Source organism: Choloepus didactylus, chromosome 5 (assembly GCF_015220235.1).
Source record: "Choloepus didactylus isolate mChoDid1 chromosome 5, mChoDid1.pri, whole genome shotgun sequence".
NCBI classification, from domain to species: domain Eukaryota; kingdom Metazoa; phylum Chordata; class Mammalia; order Pilosa; family Megalonychidae; genus Choloepus; species Choloepus didactylus.
Genome location: NC_051311.1, coordinates 41,842,087 through 41,863,553, shown reverse-complemented (window position 1 = coordinate 41,863,553; position 21,467 = coordinate 41,842,087). Strand labels below are relative to the sequence as shown.

General features: G+C 36.8%; 1 protein-coding gene across 1 annotated transcript in view; it reads left to right on the top strand.

Annotated features, from left to right (window-relative positions):
* CNTNAP2 (contactin associated protein 2) overlaps nt 1-21,467 on the top strand; it is a 2,391,149-nt gene that overhangs the window by 1,630,047 nt on the left and 739,635 nt on the right. The gene's annotated exons all lie outside the window — the stretch shown is intronic.

Here is a 21,467-nt window from a genome sequence, read left to right as displayed (position 1 = left end):
GCCAAGTTTCATTGAAGGAAGAATGTGCTAAATTGTGATGGGTAAAAGGGCCGCATAACTCACCCCTCCCTCCTTTTTTTCTCTCTTTCTCTTTTATTATATTGTCCTTCCTTTTTCCTTTTTCTTTCTTTCTTTTTTTTTTTCTTACCATTTGACCATGAAAAGTCCTGGGAAGGCTTTTTTATGAGCAGATGTTGCTAGAGATAGATAAAGGAAGAAAATTGCAAAAGAGAGACCAATGCTTGAAGAAAAAAATGTCTATGGCCCAAAAGGGAGATCTAATTTTTAAAAGCAAAGTTTAAAAAAATCCAAAAATAGGAAAACCAAACAATCTAAAATTATATACACGCCTAAAAGAGTAATTTTTTTAGTGGAAGAACTAATGCTAACTTCACATTTCCATCCTGATTTCTCTCACACTTCAGCCTCATGGCTCACATATTCTTTCTCCTGCAGAGGACAGCTCAATTCCAAGCACAACCTATCAGGCCACACGCCATAACTGATCATTTCTGCGTGCTTCTTCGATTCTGTTCGCCTGGCAGCAGCTTCTCTTTTAACCTTATTTTCCCCCCAAGGAGGAGAATGGCAGAAAGAAGTATAAAAACCTTAGTCTGAGACTCCCAGGGTGATGATGACAGTGAGCTTAGCACCAGGTTACGTGTATATGTATCTTAGGGAACTGATGGAGACCACATGAGCTGCTGTGGTTATAACATGCAAATTCAATGGCACCATGATCACATAGAAATCTGGGGAATGGTTTTACTCTGTTCTGTTAATTGCTTCAACTCCATCACTAGCAATTGGTTATGATTATTATAAACCCCTGAGTCACATAGTTTAATAAGCAATATCCAATCTTGAATTACCTACTATTAACATCTCAGTTAGTGATTTTTTAAAACAGCAAAATACCTTCAAAAGGTCACTCAAAAAGCACAGTGCTAGGAATGTTGTAAGAAACAATTAATCCCATTATCTAACTAGATTTTCCATCAAGCTATATAATGCCAAGTTTCTGAATCTTATTCAACCTGTGGTGGGATACAGAAATTGAACCAAATATAGCATTATTCTTTGCATTATATGATATTAGTTTTTTGTTCTTTGAAAACAGGTTTGTCACAATTGCTTTGATATGCCACTAAAATAATTAAAGAAAGTATTGTTTTTTTCTGTCTCACACTTTTCTCTTTATACATTACTCCTATTTCTTCCTGCGTCTTTGTAATGGTCTCTTTTAATCCTATTTGTTATCATATTAGTGTAGATAGTGATAAAAATCAGTTAGTAAAAGTTTACTTTGTGCTAACCATCTTATGAGTACTGTAGGTGCATGCAAAATAAATTAAAAACACAACTGTTGTTCTGAAGATGTGAAAATCTAGAACCAGGTTGTATGGCATATGTAAAGGAATATGTGTGGAAATTCTGTGTTCATAAAATATATGTAGTTAAACTTGAGTGAGATTATTCAAGAAAGTTTTCCTAGTAAAGCTAGGATTTGAATAACAGGATATTCATGGAAAGAGTGAAAAAAATTCAAAGTGGAAAAGAAGGTAGCATGAAGAGATGATGGACTTGGCTATGATAATCTGCTCTCCCTTTTCATTTCACCAGTGTTTTCTCTGAAGCTAACAGAAGGGCTCAGGTGACCCTACTGACTGATACAAATTGTGCTATTATTTTTTTCTCTCTAGATTTTATGACACTAGGAATTAAAGTACAGGAGCCAATTAATGCAGGGCATTTCTCACCAAACTCCACTCTTAGCCTTCCTTTCTCCCCTTCTTCCTCATTATCTCCAGAGCGTGCTTCAAAACGGAATCTGATCACACCATTTTCTGGTGAATTACAGGAGTAAATGAAAATCCTCACTATGGTCTACAGTGTTCTCTGTGATGTGGGCCCTGTTTCACTAACCTTATCTCTCTCTGCTGACTATTCCCTTTCTCTAGAATGACTTCCTTCCCTGTCTGCCAGACAAACTGTCTAATTTTTCAGGATTCAACTAAGATGCCACCTTCTTTATGAAGCTTTCCCCTAGGTGGAAGAAATTAATCTTTTTGCTACTCCTTTAAACTGAAACAGGCGCCTTTCATTTTATTGCATGCATCTGTAGTCTTCCCTCTACTTCGGTGAGATCCTTGAAGGTAGGGGCTATCGGCTCATCATTATATCAATGCATCGTTACTGAGCAGCTACTGTGTTTCAGACACTGTACCAGGCAATTTTACAATGGTGACCCAGACCAGACCTAGACCTTTCCTTCAGGAAGGTTATCGAGTATTCAAGAAAACAGATGTTCATCAAATCATTGTTATGGACCAAAGGAGAGTCCTTGCTCGATGTGCTCAAGAGCTAATTCAGTGACACCAGGATTTAGAGAAAAGGGTTTATTAGCAAAGACCAGCTTCTCCTGAGACAGGAGGACAGTTCTGATCTGTCTCCTTGAGTGACAGCATTATATTGGTTTTTCTGGTGGGTGCAGAGGTAGGTGGTGTTAGGGTGGTATGGATAAGGGGCTGGATGAGGGGGTGATTACCTTGCACATGAGTATCTTCTAATCATGCTAAAACATTCTTCTACATACATCATATGTTCAAAAAATGGCATCTAAATCCTGCCCAGAGGCTGAGAATTTACTATTTTAATGAGTTAAAGGTGTCTCTAGGTCAGGATTTTACCTAACTGCGTATGTTCCAGCTTGGGTCCATTTTCTTGGTTAAGGGGAAAAACAGGTCCTTGCAGTTAGTTACAGAAGCTTGCTTTAGCTTTTGATTGGGTATAGGGTCTTGTGGTTAGGACCTAGTAGGTGCTGCACTAGAAATTGCTAAGTGGGGCTGAGAAGGTGCTGAGCTAGAGGTTGCTAAATGCAGATTGGGAGAGGTGACGGCTCCTAGACAGGTACATAATGACACGACTAATTAATTTCAATTTGTCACAAAGGAAAATTACACAGGACTGTGAGAGCATAGAGCAAGGAAACCAAATCGATTCTGGGCAGTCGGTGTGGGGGCAATGTTGGGAGCCAGTCTGTCTATATAGATTTATATACGTATATATGCTTTTCTTTTGATAATTTAGCATCATTTATAAAACATAATTTTTTCTACTAACATTATATATTTTAATAATATAACTAATCATCTAGTTTTATCAACCTTAAACTTCATCTGTTGACTATCATAAAACATGAAGAAATTAATATATTTGCTTATAATTGCAATATAATTTTTATAATTGATTTACTTTTTATTTCTAATGCATTTGAAATGTATTTTTTTTCCCACTATTCTTCCCTCCTCTCTGCCTTGGGATTTTGAGGAGTCACATTGTTATTTTAGTTTTTGTGGTGATTACATTTATTTTGCAGCATGTTAGTAATATTTAACAACTAGCCCTCTGAGGGTAGTTCTGATATGAATATTTGTTGATATTTTCATTTACATTAATAAATAAGGCAAAAGTAAAGCAATGAAGACAAATGACAAAACTTCTCTCATTCATCCATGACATGGGTGATTTATTCCCTAAATTAGATAGTAGGTTTCACATTCTGGAAGAATATTTTCTCATTTTATTGTGCTAGTCACAAGGTAATACCAATAGGAACACTTTTAATCTTCATTAACACTTTCTCCATTTCTTTTTAAAGTTTGACAACTGTCAAAACAGCAGGTCAAAGCCTTATTTGTAGCATTTGTCAATTTTCATTGCATAAATGAGCTCACCATTGCTGATATCAAGCTATTAAGGTGTCCTCATAAAACATGGTTGGGAAGAGTAAGGAGCCATGTAGATTATATACTGTTTCCACTGTGCAGTTGTACTGGACATAAATAGCCTCAAGAATATAGATATAGTAAAATCTATTAAAATAATTAGGAAATTATGGCTTTCAAGTATTTACTACCTCTGCTTTTCATATACTTAAGAAACACTAATTGAAAGCTTATATAATTTAATTTTTAATAATGGCTTTGTTTTCCAACCATCTTGCAAATTTCCAGGAAATTTAATACTTGTCTCTTGAAAGCTAGGGAGGATGCCATCACACTATTGCCTTTATACCCTTACATAATATACTTAAATATCTATTATTGACATATTCATTTTAAATAGTGTCTCTAACAATTTTCTATTAAGGAGGAGGAAATTGATGCACATACTGTTTCCCTTGACTCTTCCTATATCCACCCCTAAGCTTCTCAACTCATTGACATATTTTATTAGTTCCCTGTAATAATCAGGGGCAAGTCATTGATGCACATTATTGTTAGTGTTATGTAATATTTTAATGGAAACACTAGCCAATGTAATTAGAAAAGAGAAAAAAATAAGAAAAAAATAAAAGCCCCAAGAGAAAAAACTCATCAACCACAAACTTTCTCATAAAGTGAGAAGGGTCTTTCTAAGCAGAAAACCAAACCCAGACATGATAAAATATGAGATTAATCAACTGAGCTAATGAAAGAACTTGATAAATGTGACTATATATAAATGTTGACATGTATGTGAAGAAAAGGGCTAACAGCCTGAATAATTGCTTAAAACAATGAATTAAAAAAAAACCTGTAACTTGATAGAGAAAAAGAACAAATACATGAAAGATTATCCATGGTGCTTTAAGAAAAGCAATTGGAGTCAAGGCTTATACTTTCTCCCCACCAATTCTTAAGGCTTGTTAAGTTCTGATACATCTGTACTGAAAAGTTTATGATTTTCCTACTTCACTCGCTGCCTTTCTTTGCTCTTGCTCTATGCTTTTAATGGTCAGAATTATCTCTACTAGAACTGAATTTTTTTCCCTTAAAAGGCTTTTTCTTTCAATTCCCTAGTTACAGCAAAAAAGCTAATGTACACAAAGAGAAGGTATTAATAACAAGAATATGTTGGTAAAATCTAGCATGTATTCATGTGATTCAGAAAACCCAAGAAGGGATAATTGTGAAGTGTTAACATTTGTAAAATTCAATCCAGAGGCACCAACGCACAACTCCTAGGAGCTTCATTCACATTGAGGTCATAGTCACACTATGAGTGTAACTGTACCAGTTACCCTCAGGGTTATAACCTTTTTACTTTATGTGACTGAATACTTCAAATCCTTCCCCAGAAATTGTTTTCCACCATTTCTCGCTTTCATTCTCAGAGGGTAATGAGTTGAAAAGCCACACAAAACTTATGCCTGAAAGTTTAAACAACAGTGATCGTATTAGTGCTAAATAGAAGAAATGCAGGAAGAAATGAAAGCAGAAGTAAAGTGGTCGAAACTTGAAAACTTACTGGTGCTTTATGAGGAGACGCAATTGCTCCCACAGCCCTGTACTGAAGAAAGCGCCGGGCTCAAAATGAAAAGTTGAAATAAGAATAGTGTGAGACCAGTATTAAATGAAATGCTTGGGAGAAATTGCTTGAAACTGAAGCTGTCCCTAAACTCCTAGTATCGTTTAATATGTTTACGCATAACTATCACTCAGCCCCTAGCCCACGGGGTTTGCCTTTGTGCTGGAACAACTCTGCTGAGTGGCTTCCGGTTGCACATGGTGGCGCCACCTACGCGTCTGCTGTGAAAGCTGAAGCTAGCGCAGCGCATGCCTCTGGAGAATCTTCATGTGGGGAAATCATTTAATTTTTAAAAATGTCTCTGAACTGCTGGGAAGGTTCTTCATGGAGCTTCTGCAGTTCTCCTCAGTTACCCACAGAACTCCTTAGAGGTGCATTTAGTTAGTAAGGTCTTTCAACATGTCAGGTTCTCTTCACAGAAACTTAGAGATTTTAGATGTTGGACCACTGTAGCTGAATATTTTTCTTTCTTTGCCTTCATATAAAAATGACCCTTGAGTAAAGTATACATTCAGTTTGTTTGTAAGGAAAATGCACTCTTTGGTATGTGTTTCTGGATGAATCTGTCACCCTGCTGCCTTTAGTTAATGATGACTGTAGCAGGCTAGATTGTTTTATGAAAACATTAATTTATCATGTGACTTAGTGTGAGAATACGGCCCATAAAAAGCCATAAAAGTAAGTTATAAGCTAAGAGATATTTCTATAGTTTAGAAATTCACTGGGTGATTTGCCCATGGACACATTTTATTAAATTACATATCCAAACAGAGCACACTTAGAAAATAAGATAGGAAATCTGTCTTCTAACGGTATTTAAAAAAAAAATTCTCAATCCATACTGAATTTGGTTTCCTGAGAATATTTTAGTAGTCTTATAACAGAATCAAAAATTATATTAATCCTCCTGTTCCAGTTTGCTATAGCTGCCGTTATGCAAAATACCAGAAATGGAATGGCTTTTATAAAGGGGATTTATTAGGTTACAAATTTACAGTTCTATGGCCATGAAAGTGTCCAAACTAAGATATCAACAAGAGGATACCTTCACAGAAGAATGGCCAGTGGCATCTGGAACACCTCTGTCAGCTGGAAAGGCATGTGGCTGGCATCTGCTGATACTTTGCTCCTGAGTTCTGGTTTCAAAATGGCTTTCTCCAAAAATTCTCTGGGCTTCTGTCTCTTTTAGCTTCTCTCTCTCAGCTCCTGTGAATCCTTGCTTGTTCTCCCAGGACGTTTCTCTCTAAGTGTCTGGGGTCCTCTCTTAGCTTCTCCAGGGCAAACTCTGGGCTTCATCCCTTTAGCTTAGTATCTCCAAATGTCTTTCTGTCTGCATCTCCAAGTGTCTGGGTCTGTGTCAGCTCTTAGCTTCTCCCAGGAGCAAATTCTGCATTACATATCTTAGCTTCTCTCCAAAATGTCTCTCTCAGTTTCTCTGAGCTCCTTCTCTCCATGAACTCTCTTAAAGGGCTCCAGTGAGCTAATTAAGATCCACCCAGAATGGGTGGGTTCACATCTCCATGGAAACATTCAATCAAAAGTTTCCACCTAACAAGATTGGATTAAAAGATCATGGTTATTCTGGGGTCAATAACAGTTTCAAACCAGCACACCTACCTTTTTAATTATGGATGTACAGAATATTCATTTATAAGAGTTATAAGTTCCCCAACAAAATAGACATGTTATATTCCATTCAACACCAAACACATTTGAGAAAATTTCAATATAGTCACAGAGCCCAACTTTTCTTAAACCTCAATATCAAAAAGCATTTGACCCTCAAACTAGAGTATGCAGAGCCCATAAGTTGAAGTATACTTCCATTAATACATTTACAAGTTTACACCAAAATTAAAACAATGATGAAAGTTTTTGTACTCCTATGTATATTTGAATTGTATTCTGTCATGTATCCTCCCACCCCCCTTGAAATAACAGATATGGAAGCACTTTGAAAACTCTGAAGCTGTGACAAATGCCCTGTCAAGGAGGCAGTACACCTGGGTTTTGGGTCCCACTCTCTCTCACAATCTTTGTGAATATGAGCTTGTTACTGAACCTATCTGTGCCCCGTATTCTCATCCAGATTTGAAATAGAGCAGTAGTTCTCCTCTTGGAGAAATGATATCCATGATCCATTCCAGTCTATAAGCTATGGCTCTGAAATTACTGTAGCTGTAGTTGCAGTAGTAGCAGCAGAATTAATAGTAATACAAAGTGTTCATACAGTTCTAGCAGTGAAAATCTTGATAAGGTAGAATAGGAACACAAAATTTTTTTTCCAGTTTTTGGTATTAGTAGTTAATTGACAATTCTGCCTCACTTTTGGATTGGAACAGACAATGCCCAAGCTAAGAATTCAATATAGTCCATTTTATAATATGATCCACATTGAGATCATACATGTCAACCACAATGGAGACCTGAAAGTGTCTTCGCTAGACCAACAGGGAGTTCCAGAGGAAAGATGCCCTAATAGAAGAGACCTCATGGGATGGAAATGGCTGGAACCTTGACCAGTGTTTAGCTTAGTCACTGGCTGAGACCACCTAGAGAAGATGTGGCCTTGGCTTGAATGATGCATTAGACATGAATCCTGAAGTTGCTAACAGCTGGAGGCTGTCAGCCAACTATACTCTTTTAAGCCGGACACAGCAAGTCATTTCTTGAATTCGTATCTGAGAAGGGCATCTCTGTCTGTCTGGCACAGATGCCTTGGTGATTAATTATGCAGTAATCATTTGATGAGACCCAATGAGAGAAATGTCTCTTGGTAGCAGGTATAGCCATGCATAACCTGCACAAGGGATCTGGGTCTTTCTTTTGGACACTTTTATGCATGTAGTTGATGAGATTTTCTTCTATGCATTGGCTGCTAAGAAACTCAAAGCTAAATTTATAGGGAACATATGGGACCTCACAAAATGAATTTTGAATACTAATGTGATACCTACTGCATTACCTTGGTTTCCTTTTTACTTTAAAAGGACATAAACCACTTTGGAGAAAAACTAGACCTCAAAGTAAATGGTGTCTAAAGACATATCCTTACTAGGTACTCAGAATGCTTTCCACCTGAGTCTCATTGTCATCTCACACTGAACATGTTTGTGGATGAATTCTTTATTTTCTTGTTTTATTATTTTTTAAAATCAGTGACATACCAAAAAGTCCAATGATACAGAATCAAATTTTCATTCACTAATTTATCTTTTTTCCTTTAGCCAATTTCGTCCAATGAATCACTGACTCCTGTTTATGTTTTCTTTGAAATCTCTTGCCTTTCTCTTGATCATGCTATACCCAATTGATCCTCTGCTTTTGCCATACTCCATGGCAGAGATGGGCTAGTTCACCAAATTTGTTTTCTTTACCTCCTGGCCAAAATAACCAGTTGTCATCATGGGACTGCAGCTTATAAAGCTCATGAGTATGAATTGTAAATAGAAGCTTCTGAGGAGGTATTGTTTCTGCATATTTGAGTTTTTGTAAATTGTATTTACAACTTTTGATTGGTATCATAATGTTAATGGGAATATGTACATTCACCATTGAGCTTAGCAAGCATTTGGGGGCATATTTTAAGCTCCTTAGTTAAGCACATAAATCCTGTAATAAATTACCCCCTGCTTCCCACTATCATCAGCCTGCAACTGAATTTCACAAACTATTTACTACAACTACCGGCGATTATAATGTTTCATGCTTTGTATATGCTATCCCTTCTTTCAAGAATTCTTTTTCTTGCCTTCTGCTTACAGCTAATGCCTATAATTCTTCAAAACTCAGTTTAAGCCTCACCTTCTATGTGAACTTTTCTCTGATCCCCTAGTTTGATTCTTTTCCTCTTATATATTGCCATCATATTTCACTCATATTTTTACCGTAGCACTGGCCATACTGTTCCCTAAATGTTGCTGCAACACAAGAATGTTGTAGATTCCTTGAGAACTGTAATCTCATATTATTTGACTTCATATCTTAAAAGTTCTCAACAAATATTGAATAAATATGTTTAGCTTTCTATTTTGACATCTTTGTGTGTTCTTTCTTTTACCTCAGGGCCTAAAATTAGCTGTCAGAACAGATGGCTGATAGGAACTTGCCTTAAGTATGCCAAAGTGTGGGTTTAATTGTGGTCATGGACATGCTTCTTTCTCAGGGGTTCCATTTCTGAAATGGAAATTAATTTGATGCTTCTCTAGGGTGATGTTCAGATTAATGTTATGCCATTTGTAAAGGCCTCTAGGACTCTCAGATGAAGGGCATTTGATATTAGCCTCATTGTTACTTGAAGCTGTTTGTCGGGTTCATCTATTTGCTACTCAGCAAGACATCTGACATTCTTTTAATGCAGCACCTCACTGGATTAAGTAAGAGACTTCTGGTAGATTCAAGTCCACATCTACTTTGACATCGGTATGCTTTGAATGTCCATTTTGACAAATTTGATTTGAACGGTTACAGGGGGTTTAAGTGATAACCTAACATAAATTAAGATTTCTTGGTCCTTGTAAGGATTCTGAGTAGAATTTTATACCAAATCAATATTGGTGTAATGAATATATTCTCCACGGTTTTATACTGAATTTGCAAAGAAACCCAACTTCTTGAGCTTTAGTCAGTTAACTACACCTTTCTAAATAAAAACTCTCAACTAAAATCATCCAAGAGGGAGTTGAGGCATTCATGAGGACAGATAGACTCACACTCCCCTATACTCACACTGAAGTGTCAAATATATGAATAGATTTCCTTTCTTCGGTAAACTTTATATAAGGGTCACAATGTATTTAAACTCTGGAATAGAAAAATACTGTGCCCCAGGATTTCCAAGTGTTCATTATTTATGAGATCAGGAAAGACTTGAGCATGTGACAATCCAGACAGCTGCAGTCCCCAAAAGCCTAAAAGAAAATAACCCCCAGAGTAATCGTTTCTATGTAGAAGGTCTCATGCCCAGAAGCTATAGAAATAAACTGCTAGAGGCAGCTGCACTTCCCTTTTGCTAAACAGTCAAAGAATCCATTTTTAACACAGGATATCTATTATTAAGACAATCAGCCAAGATGTCAATTCAGAGCTACAAGGGAATCTAGGTTCTGTTATAAATAACAGACCAACTTCCCTTTCCTGCTATGCCAGAAAAACACTTCTTTCCTTCTTCTGTATGGTTTACCACTTCCAGACTAATCATTTTCAAACCCTACTTTCATGATAACTCCCCATTCAAGAACTTACTATGGTTATGTTAAGAAAAGAGTTTAATCCTATCATGGGCTGTATTTGAAATTTAAGACCTTCTTCAAACTGGCCCCAGCATTTAACATACAAACAATTCTCAATTTTATATTCCCACCAACAATGTAGGATTGATCCAATTTCTCTGCATCCTTGCCAGCATTTGGTATTATCACTATGTTTTTAAGACTCTCTGATAGGTGTATGGTGATAACTCACTGCAATTTTTAATTTGCATTTCTCTAAAAAATGCTGCACATCTCTTCATGTGCTTATTTGCCACCCGGTATATCCTCTTTGGTGAAATGTCAAATGTCTTCGTATTTTTTGTCTATTTTCTAAGAGAATTGTTTGTTTGTTTGTATGTTAAATGCTGAGTTTTGAGACTTCTTTATATGTTCAATATACAAATCTTTTGTCAGATATGTGATTTGCAAACTTCTTCTTCCAGTCTGTAATTTGCCTTTTCATCCTTAAGAAGATCTTTCATAGAATCAAAGGTTTTATTCTGATGAGGTTCAATTTCTCAATTTTTCTTTTTATAGATCAGGCTTTTGGTATCAAGTGTAAGAACTCTTTGCCTAGTCCTTGGTCCTGAACATTTTCTCCTATGTTTCCTCCTATGCTTTTCTTCTAGAAGTTTTATAATTAATTTTATAAAGATATGAGGTTTGGTTAAAGGTTATTCTTTTTGCCTGCAATATCCAATTGCTCCAACACCATCTACTGAAAAGGATATCTTTCCTTCATTGAATTTCTTTCATTCCTTTGTCAGAAATTAACTGCATGGAATTGGATTTTTATTTCCATGAGATTACACTTAGGCTAAGACTGATCACAAAACAGCGAATTCTTACTCAGATTTCATACATTTGTGGAAACTGAAACTGAAAGAGGTTAAGCAACTTGACATATTGTCTACATTTATACTCTTTAAATCTCCTTTTTCAAAGTTTATAAATGCCTTATTATTATGACCAAGAATTGGACAGAACTTGACCATTTAATATAATTTCTTAGCTATCAAACAACAAATATGTTTTATTACAATAGCAAGGCATATCTGTACTAAGCTTAAAGTTAATGTCACATTTGTACCTTGGAGCTACAAGTTTGGCAAGAATATGGTGTTTATTCAAAATATGTTAATATCAACATCAGCAGAATCTTTGGAATTCAACACCTAAATCTCAGTGAAATGAACCTTTCATTTCTAAAGAAAGAGAAAAAAAAGAAAAACAATTGCCTTTCATATAGCCAGTACAGTTGACATAAAATAAGCTGAAATATCATATCTTTGCAATGGCTATAGGCCTGAGAGGATTCTCTCCTATTTGTTATAGATCAAATTTTCAGAGGGATTACAATAATCCTTCAGGTATAACTGTCATAAGATTTAACATTGGTATCTGTTTTAGTTTCCTGAGCTGCTGAAAGCAATATACCATGAAATGGTTCAGTTTGAACAATGAGAATTTATTCACTTACAGTTAGAGTCTGGGAAAATGTCCAAATCAAGGCATCATCAAGGCGATGCTTTCTTCCCGAAGACTGGCTGCCAGTGATCCTTGGTTTCTCTGCCATGTGGCAAGGCACATGGCAGTATCTGATGGTCTCCCCCTTCTCTTCTGGGTTTTATTGATTTCAGCTCCTTGCTTCCATGTATTTCTCTCTCTCTCTCTCTCTCTCTCTCTCTCTCTCTCTCTCTCTCTCTCTCTGTTCATCCCAGTTATAAAGGACTCCAGGATTAAGATCCACCCTGAGCCACACCTTAACTGAAGTGACCTCATCATAAGATCCAACTTACAACAGTTTACACCCATAGGAATGGATTAGCTTTAAGAACATTATTTTTTGGAGTACATACAATTTCAAACTACCATAGTATCGTTAGTATTTAAGTCTAGTAAAGAAGTTGCACTGGGAAACTCAGTCTACTGGAAGTATCCTCACCTAATTTCATGCATATTTTCTAATTTGACTTTGAATTAGGTAATACCTCGTTTCATAGATGAGGAAACTGAGTTCAGAGAAGGAGAGTAGGGGGAAAGTAAAATGATAGTTCTATATATGACTCCATAGCTAGTACTGCCCCCTTGAAATTTCTAAATTTCTTCCAATTTATAAATTTTGATGATCTTCATTGCAACTTAAATTTTAATCAAATCACAGAATGTTTATGCTGGAAGTAAGCCCAGGTTTCATTAGACAGTTTTGATGTTATGATACGTGTTCATGTTATTGATGAAGAAATGTTTGTTTTGAGTTTTAAAAGGGAATGCAAAGGTAGCACTGATAACATAATCCCTTTGGATTTTCTGGATTTATTTATGTTTCTATATCAGCACCAAATATACTTCATTTTACCCACTAGTTTACCTATGTTTCCCTTAAATAAATAGTAATCTTCTTGAAAGCAAGGATAAATTCATAGTCATCTTTGTAACCATATTGCCTGGTACACTGCCTAGTTTATAATAAATGGAAATCTGCATGTTTAATTTTAAATAAATCGGCCTAGCCAGATTAATTTATTTATTTTACTTTGACCACAGAAGGACAATTGTATTATCCATGGAATACCTGCCCAAATACTTAATATATAGGTGTGCTGGTTTGGATCTCTTATGTTTCCCCATAAAAGGCCATGTTCTTTTAATCCAATCTTATGGGGGCAGACCTATTGTGGGTTGGACCTTTTGATTAGATTGTTTCCATCAAAATGTGATCCTGCCTATTCAAGGTGGGTCTTAATCCTTTACCGGAGTCCTTTAAGAGAGCTCACAGAGAAAGAGCTCAGAGAAGTTTGAGAGAGACATTTTGGAGAGAAGCTAAGATAAATAATCCGGAGTTTGCCTCCAGGAGGAGCTAAGGGAGAAGATAAGATAGAAGCCTAGAGACAGTTAGAGACAGAAGCCCAGAGACATTTTGGAGAAAGCCACAGAACCAGACGCTGACACCATCAGAGAAGGACAAGCTGAGCCAGCCATGTACTTTCCCTGCACACCACTGGCCTTTCTTCAGAGAAAGTGTCATTCCTTATACAACTTAAACTGAGACATTTTAATGACCTTAGAACTGTAAATTTGTGAACTAATAAACCCCCATTGTAAAAGCCAATCCATTTCTGGTATGTCGCATCTCAGCAGCTTTAGCAAACCAGAATGGTAGGTGAGGTTAAAAAAAAAAAAATTACATAGAACATTACTAAATCCCAGCTTTCCACAGTCATCTGCACAAGCACACACCACACAGACAGTTAATAAAATTTTAGCTGTTTTCATATGTGGAAATACTCCTAAAGGAGATTATTAGCTTCCTAATTACCTTATTATGCAATTCATGTTGACGTTGGAAATACACATTCTCATGAAGTGTGCTGACTCTATAACATTATTTGGTATGTTTCCAGTTTTCATATAAGAATCAGAAGACAAATATTAAAAGAAAGCGAGACTCTTGCAAAACAAAATACATTTCAGTCTCAAGTAGTTAGACCCTTGCAATAAATGTATAGGGGCATTACAAATTCAAAAAGCAGGATTTGAGTTCACATTTGGCAAGACCTGTTTTGCTGGTTCTTCTTTTTTTATCTAAATGGTGTCTTCCCCTCACCAGCCATGGGAACCATTCAGATGGATAGAGAGAGATAAGGGTTATTCACTGAACCCATTTTGACCAGCCACTGTTAGTTCCCATAAAAAGTAATTGCTAAAGGAGAGGCTAGGCCTCCCTATAATTGTGCCTAAGAGCCTCCTCCCGAATGCCTCTTTGTTGCTCAGATGTGGCCCTCTCTCTCTAGCTAGGCCAACTTGAAAGGGGAAATCACTGCCCTCCCCACTACGTGGGATCAGACACCCAGGGGAGTGAATCTCCCTGGCAACGTGGAATATGACTCCCGGGGAGGAATGTAGACCTGGCATCGTGGGACGGAGAACATCTTCTTGACCAAAAGGGGGATGTGAAAGGAAACGAAATAAGCTTCAGTGGCAGAGATTCCAAAAGGAGTCGAGAGGTCACTCTGGTGGGCACTCTTACGCACACTTTAGACAACCCTTTTTAGGTTCTAAAGAATTGGGGTAGCTGGTGGTGGATACCTGAAACTATCAAACTACAACCCAGAACCCATGAATCTCAAAGACAATTGTATAAAAATGTAGCTTATGAGGGGTGACAATGGGATTGGGAAAGCCATAAGGACCACACTCCACTTTGTCTAGTTTATGGATGGATGAGTAGAAAAATAGGGGAAGGAAACAAACAGACAAGTTACCCAGTGTTTTTTTTTACTTCAATTGCTCTTTTTCACTTTAATTATTATTCTTGTTATTTTTGTGTGTGTGCTAATGAAGGTGTCAGGGATTGATTTAGGTGATGAATGTACAACTATGTAATGGTACTGTGAACAATCGAATGTATGATTTGTATGACTGCGTGGTATGTGAATACATCTCAATAAAATGAAGATAAAAAAAAAGTAATTGCTAAAAAAGATATCAAATAGCCATTTAAAGTATAATAATGAGTTTAGATTGCAGAACACCAATTCTGGAATCCAATGTAATAATATAATTGTACACATGTGTCTTAGTATGCTAATGCTGGAGAATGCAAAACACCAGAGATGGATAGGCTTTTATAAAACGGGGGTTTATTTCACTACACAGTTACAGTCTTAAGGCCACAAAGCATCCAAGGTAACACCTCAGCAATCGGGTACCTTCACCGGAGGACGGCCAATGGCGTCCTCTAAACCTCTGCTAGCTAGGAAGGCAGCTGGCGTCTGCTTCAAAACTCTGGCCTCAAAACGGCTTTCTCCCAGGATGTTCCTCTCCAGCAAGCTTGCTTCTCTTCAAAACATCACTCCCAGCTGTACTCTCCTTCCTCCCCCCCCCCCCCGCCCCGAGTCAGCTCATTTATATAGCTCCACAGATAAAGGCCCACCCTGAATGGGTGGGGCCACACCTCCATGGGAACATCTCATTACCCACAGCTGGGTGGGGCACATTCCAAGCAAATCCAACCATCACCAAAACGCCTGCCCCACACAAGACCACAAAGATAATGGCGTTTGGGGGACACAATACACTCAAACCGGCACAACATGTATGCTTGTAAACACATGACATTTTCCAGTCAACAGTGATAATTCTGTGGATCTATCTTAAGAGCTTTAGTATCACTGTTGCATAAGGACAAACATTTCAAATAACAGTCCCTTAAGGATTTTAAAGAAAAAAGCCATGAAAAATTCCCTAATAGGGAGCTTTTCTTAAAAGAGAAATAAAGAATAATGGACATAAAGAGAAGCTAACATTTTGAGGTTGACTTAAAGGAAAATTTTATTAAAAGAAGTATTTAAGGATGTCATTATTTCATATTTGCAAATAGAAATGCATGTTCTTGCTGCCTTTGTTGGACTTTCTGCTATCCACAAAAATCTGAGTGGACCAATTAATTACAGCAATCCTGGGTGTTGGGTACGACCTCAATCTCTACCCAAGAACCTGTGCTCAAATAGCAAATAAGCCTAGGATAGAAGGTCCTTTCACATCTTTCATGTTTGTCACGTTAGATACAACTGCTGAGCCACTTCTCTCTGATAGACATAACTCTGGAAAATAATGATTGCTTTAGAAAATTAAAAGCAAATGCTGTCATTAGCTTAATTAAAATTATCCTAATTTGGTTGATATTGTCATTAATTATAATTCTACATGATAGTTCGGCAGAATTTGGATGATCTGCTGGCTTCTGTACACACACCTCTTACTAACTAAATTATTCACCCTATAGTGTTCCTTGTAGTTGTCATCATCATCATCATCATCATCACAATACAAAACAACAAAGACTGACTTTAAATGTTTTACACTGAATAATATTTCATTTTCCCTGAGACTATTACTTAAAAATAAAAGATTATCTCAATGGAACCATGAAAGTTCAGCTCAAGTTGGGAACTGAATCTAAGCTTGATATTTGAATGATATTGAAGATCAGAGTGAAGTACTTAAACCCATTTTAATATTCCAGCATTTATCTTGTAGCCACCCACACTATGACTTGTGTAACTCTTTTTGCACTTCCATTATCTCCTCAGTAATTGAAACACTGTATTTGAAAATTCCCTACTTTCTATATGCCTATCATCCACATCAAAGTCACTGAGTTCCCACCTTCTAACACTCACACCTTGTATTTTTAATTAAGAGACACCCATGTATTCTTTATATTTATCACCCAAGCTTAGGTCATGTTCTTCTCTTTTCCTTTTTCAGGTGTTTTTCTTATGTTCAATGTCTATTATCATTTCTCCCTGCGATTCAGCTATTTAATGAATTCCAGTTTTCCAAATATTAAATGACATGTATGTTCCTTCCAGTCTAAACTGAACTGTAGGTTAATGTGTCTCAATTTTTATTTTAAAAGAAGAATAAGAAAAGAATAGAGAAGAAAAGACTGTATGATATACAAACTACATAAACATGTCCACTAGACATAATATTATTATGTATGCGGGAGAGAAGCTGTTCTAAAAATAATGTCTCCAACTCAAACAGCAGACCCCGAGGAGGGTTAATGTAACATGCACGGTGTTTCAATTTCCTTTCTTCCTGTTGTGTTGAGGATCACCAAACAAGCTAATAACCCTGAGTGTGAGATCATGTTAAATGAAAGGAGGACATTTTGATTCATGAATGTGCCATGTTGCAAAGCTCGTTCTTTTTTTTTTTTTTTTTTTTTTTAATTCAGTTTTATTGAAATATATTCACAAACCATACAGTCATCCATGGTATACAATCAACTGTTCACAGTATGATCATATAGTTATGCGTTCATCACCACAATCTATTTCTGAACATTTTCCTTACATCAGAAAGAATCAGAATAAGAATAAAAAATAAAAGTGAAAAAAGAATACCCAAACCATCCCCCCATCCCACCCTATTTGTCATTTAGTTTTTACTCCCATTTTTCTACTGATTTTTTTTCAATTTTTTAACTTTGTTTATCAAAAAATTAAAAACAAACAGGCAAACAACAACCAAAAAAACCCCACAACATTTCAAACAAAGCAATGGATTAAGGAAAACAAATAACCTAAAATAACTACTTTGCTTCCAATATGTTCCTACCATACCCCAAGAAAATTAATAAACCGTGTCCAAACAGAGGAGTAAGAAAAACAAATAATCTAAAATAACTACATTGCTTCCAACATGTTCCTTCCATACCCCAAGAAAATTAACAACCCCTAAGAAAACAAAGGAATAAGAGAAAAAAAAAACCTAAAATAACTCTATTGCTTCCAACTTGATCTTACTATATCCAAGGAAGTTTACAAACCATAATCATTCCTGAGCATTCCCATAACATTGAGATTACCCTCCATAGTTTATCTGTTCTTATTAGATTATCATTCCCCCTCCACTAATTGGTATCTCTAGGTCCCCTACATTCTACAGTATAAAACATTGTACATTTTTCACAGAATTCACATTAGTGGTAACATACAATATCTCTCTTTTTGTGCCTGGCTTATTTTGCTCAGCATTATGTCTTTTTTTTTTTTTTTTTTTAATCTTCATTTTATTGAGATATATTCGTATACCACGCAGTCATACAAAACAAATCGTACTTTCGATTGTTCACAGTACCATTACATAGTTGTACATTCATCACCCAAATCAATCCCTGACACCTTCATTAGCACACACACAAGAATAACAAGAATAATAATTAGAGTGAAAAAGAGCAATTGAAGTAAAAAAGAACACTGGGTACCTTTGTCTGTTTGTTTCCTTCCCCTATTTTTCTACTCATCCATCCATAAACTAGACAAAGTGGAGTGTGGTCCTTATGGCTTTCCCAATCCCCTTGTCACCCCTCATAAGCTACATTTTTATACAACTGTCTTCGAGCTTCATGGGTTCTGGGTTGTAGTTTGATAGTTTCAGGTATCCACCACCAGCTACCCCAATTCTTTAGAACCTAAAAAGGGTTGTCTAAAGTGTGCGTAAGAGTGCCCACCAGAGTGACCTCTCGGCTCCTTTTGGATTCTCTCTGCCACTGAAGCTTATTTCATTTCCTTTCACATCCCCCTTTTGGTCAAGAAGATGTTCTCCGTCCCACGATGCCGGGTCTACATTCCTCCCTGGGAGTCATATTCCACGTTGCCAGGGAGATTCACTCCCCTGGGTGTCTGATCCCACGTACGGGGGAGGGCAGTGATTTCACCTTTCAAGTTGGCTTAGCTAGAGAGACAGGGCCACATCTGAGCAACGAAGAGGCATTCGGGAGGAGGCTCTTAGGCACAACCATAGGGAGGCCTAGCCTCTCGCAAAGCTCGTTCTTAAAAGTTTAATGTTGGGCTTCGGGCTCTACAGAACTGAGGAGGACGCCGGGAACATAGCCCACAGCCTGCGGGATACACGGCGGCTTGGTGACTTGGTAATGATGGCAAACCTCAGCAGATGCCAAATCTGCTGACTTTATTAACTAACAAATCAATTCAACAAGTACTGATTCAGCACTTTCTCCATGCTCAACACTCGGCTAGTTGCTGTCTGGAAAACAAAATGAATCTAAGATCTAGTTTCTTACCTTAAATGGAATTCTAAAGAGATAGCTGGACAGTGGTACCATTGACATTTAGATCAATGCTTGTTTCTCCTTTGTGTAAATATTTACACTTGAGTAGTAATGGGACAGTGTTTTTGTTTGTTTTTGTTGGGGACACAGTTGACTACATCAACATGTATGTGTTTAGGATTTGTAATTTTCAATCATTTTTAACCCTGTTAACTTTTTGCCCAAGTGGAAAAAAAATCAGTAAGATTTCCATTAATCCAAGTCGAGTCTGCTTCGGGAAAATTTTAAGGTGTGTGGTGTTTGCCTTTTCCATTTCCTTTTGCCCCAGCATGTAGTACTCTCCTGTGTCCTTCAGGCTGACTTGAATCCAGGTGGAATCAAGAACTGTAAGGATCATTGCTCTCTTCCATTTCATTAAAATTTACCCGAACCCTCATGTTCCATTTCTTCAGGGAATTCCCCCTAGTTTAATATCTGCAAATTTATCAATTTCTCTTTCCTTTTATGCCCTCCTTGCTCCTTTGCCCCAGTGGCTCCTGGGTGAAACATGTAGGAAATCAAGCATGAAATTGGGATACTAATTAAAATAAAGGTCTGTAGTGTCCTGTCAGGCTGGCTACATTTTGAGAGGGACACTGGTTCAAGAGTTACTTCCTCAAACTGCTGTAACTACAGATGTCACCCATTTCTAAGGGGCAAGCAAGTTCTGAAGCACTGATTTCTAAAACCATGAGCAATTGTTTAAAAGCACATTGATTTATTACTAAACATTGGAAATTATACCAGGCATCCTAGGCCTGCAGTCTATGATGAAGCATGTTCTTCTGATCTGCAAATCTGTTCAGGTATAGTCCAAAGGCCACAAGGTTGAAGAGAATGAAAACAATGTTGGACAGATATTTTAAAGAGGTTCTCTACTAATTCCAATGATTAATTGTCTTCCCCACTCTGACTATTTCTGTCTAAAGTATTGTAGCACCTCTGGCAACATCAGCACACCCTCTCTTCATGGGCAGCGCTGGAGAGATACAGACCAATTCCTTCTCCTTGACTTCATTTCTAGATTTCATGCAGGCCACCACTTTCTAATTTCATTTGTCAGTAATGTGTTCCAATTTCCGAGATAACATTTAATCTTGCATTAATTACATTTTTAATTAACCTCAATATGCTTTTACAATAGCACTTAAAATGTCATCAGCAAGGCTTGCATAAATCATTGTGGAGGATGGTTTACTTCTGAGGAGATTTATGCAGATGACTATTGCTTGAAAAGTGCATGGATTGTTAAAAATCTTTTTCAAAGTATGACATTTCTGGGCTTTGATCACAGTTGCAGGGCATAGTGTTTTAGGTGGTTTACACTCTCCTTCACCAATTTATACAACAGGCCTCATATAGGATGCAAGTATTTTCTTCTGTGGTTGTCCATTTTGCATTTTGTCCATTTCAGTAACTTGTCTTCCAGATTTATAAACTCTAGATGGCATGGTTATAAGAGATCTATTCCAATTCTGTGCCCTTTAGAACCTCCACACTATAATGACACAATTATGAGCTTTCTCAGGTAATGTTATTGTTTGCACCATTAAAGTCACAAGCAGCTCATATTATTTGTAAATATGTAATATATTTGTCAATTTCAAATCGCTGCATATGCTACTATGTAACTGTGTCATAAGTCATAATTCATATTTCTGGACATCATTTTTCTCAAATGTCAAAATGAAGGACAGCTAGAAACACTGTAAGATCCCCTACAAGTCTACAATTCTGGTATTTTATGATTAGTGCTATAGATATTTCACTTTTTTTGCTTTACTCACATCTCACTGATTGATATTGATTTTTTATCTCAAAAAGACAGTTTAATCTGGAGGGACCTTCAAGATTATCAGGTCCAACTCCTTCATTTTGCAGATAAGGAAACTTAGGGCCTGAGAGATGAAGTAACTTCTCAAACTTTCCTCAGACAATAAGTGTCTGGCACTACATGTCAGCTCTCCTACTGCTTGTCTAGTTCTCTCCCCACTATGCCATGAAAAATTCTTTCTTGTATTTTTTTTTTTTTTTTTTTTTTTTTATATTTTTATACTCCCCAGTTTATTTTGAAAATTACCTTCTGATATATATATCCAAATGAATTTGAAATTACAGTTATCTCAAAGTACATAGAAATTACCTATATTCTCCTATAAATGAAACAGTGATAAAAGAACACTTAGCACATTATTTAAGGGCTTCAACATAACAGAAATCCCTTTTTCCAGCTTTTT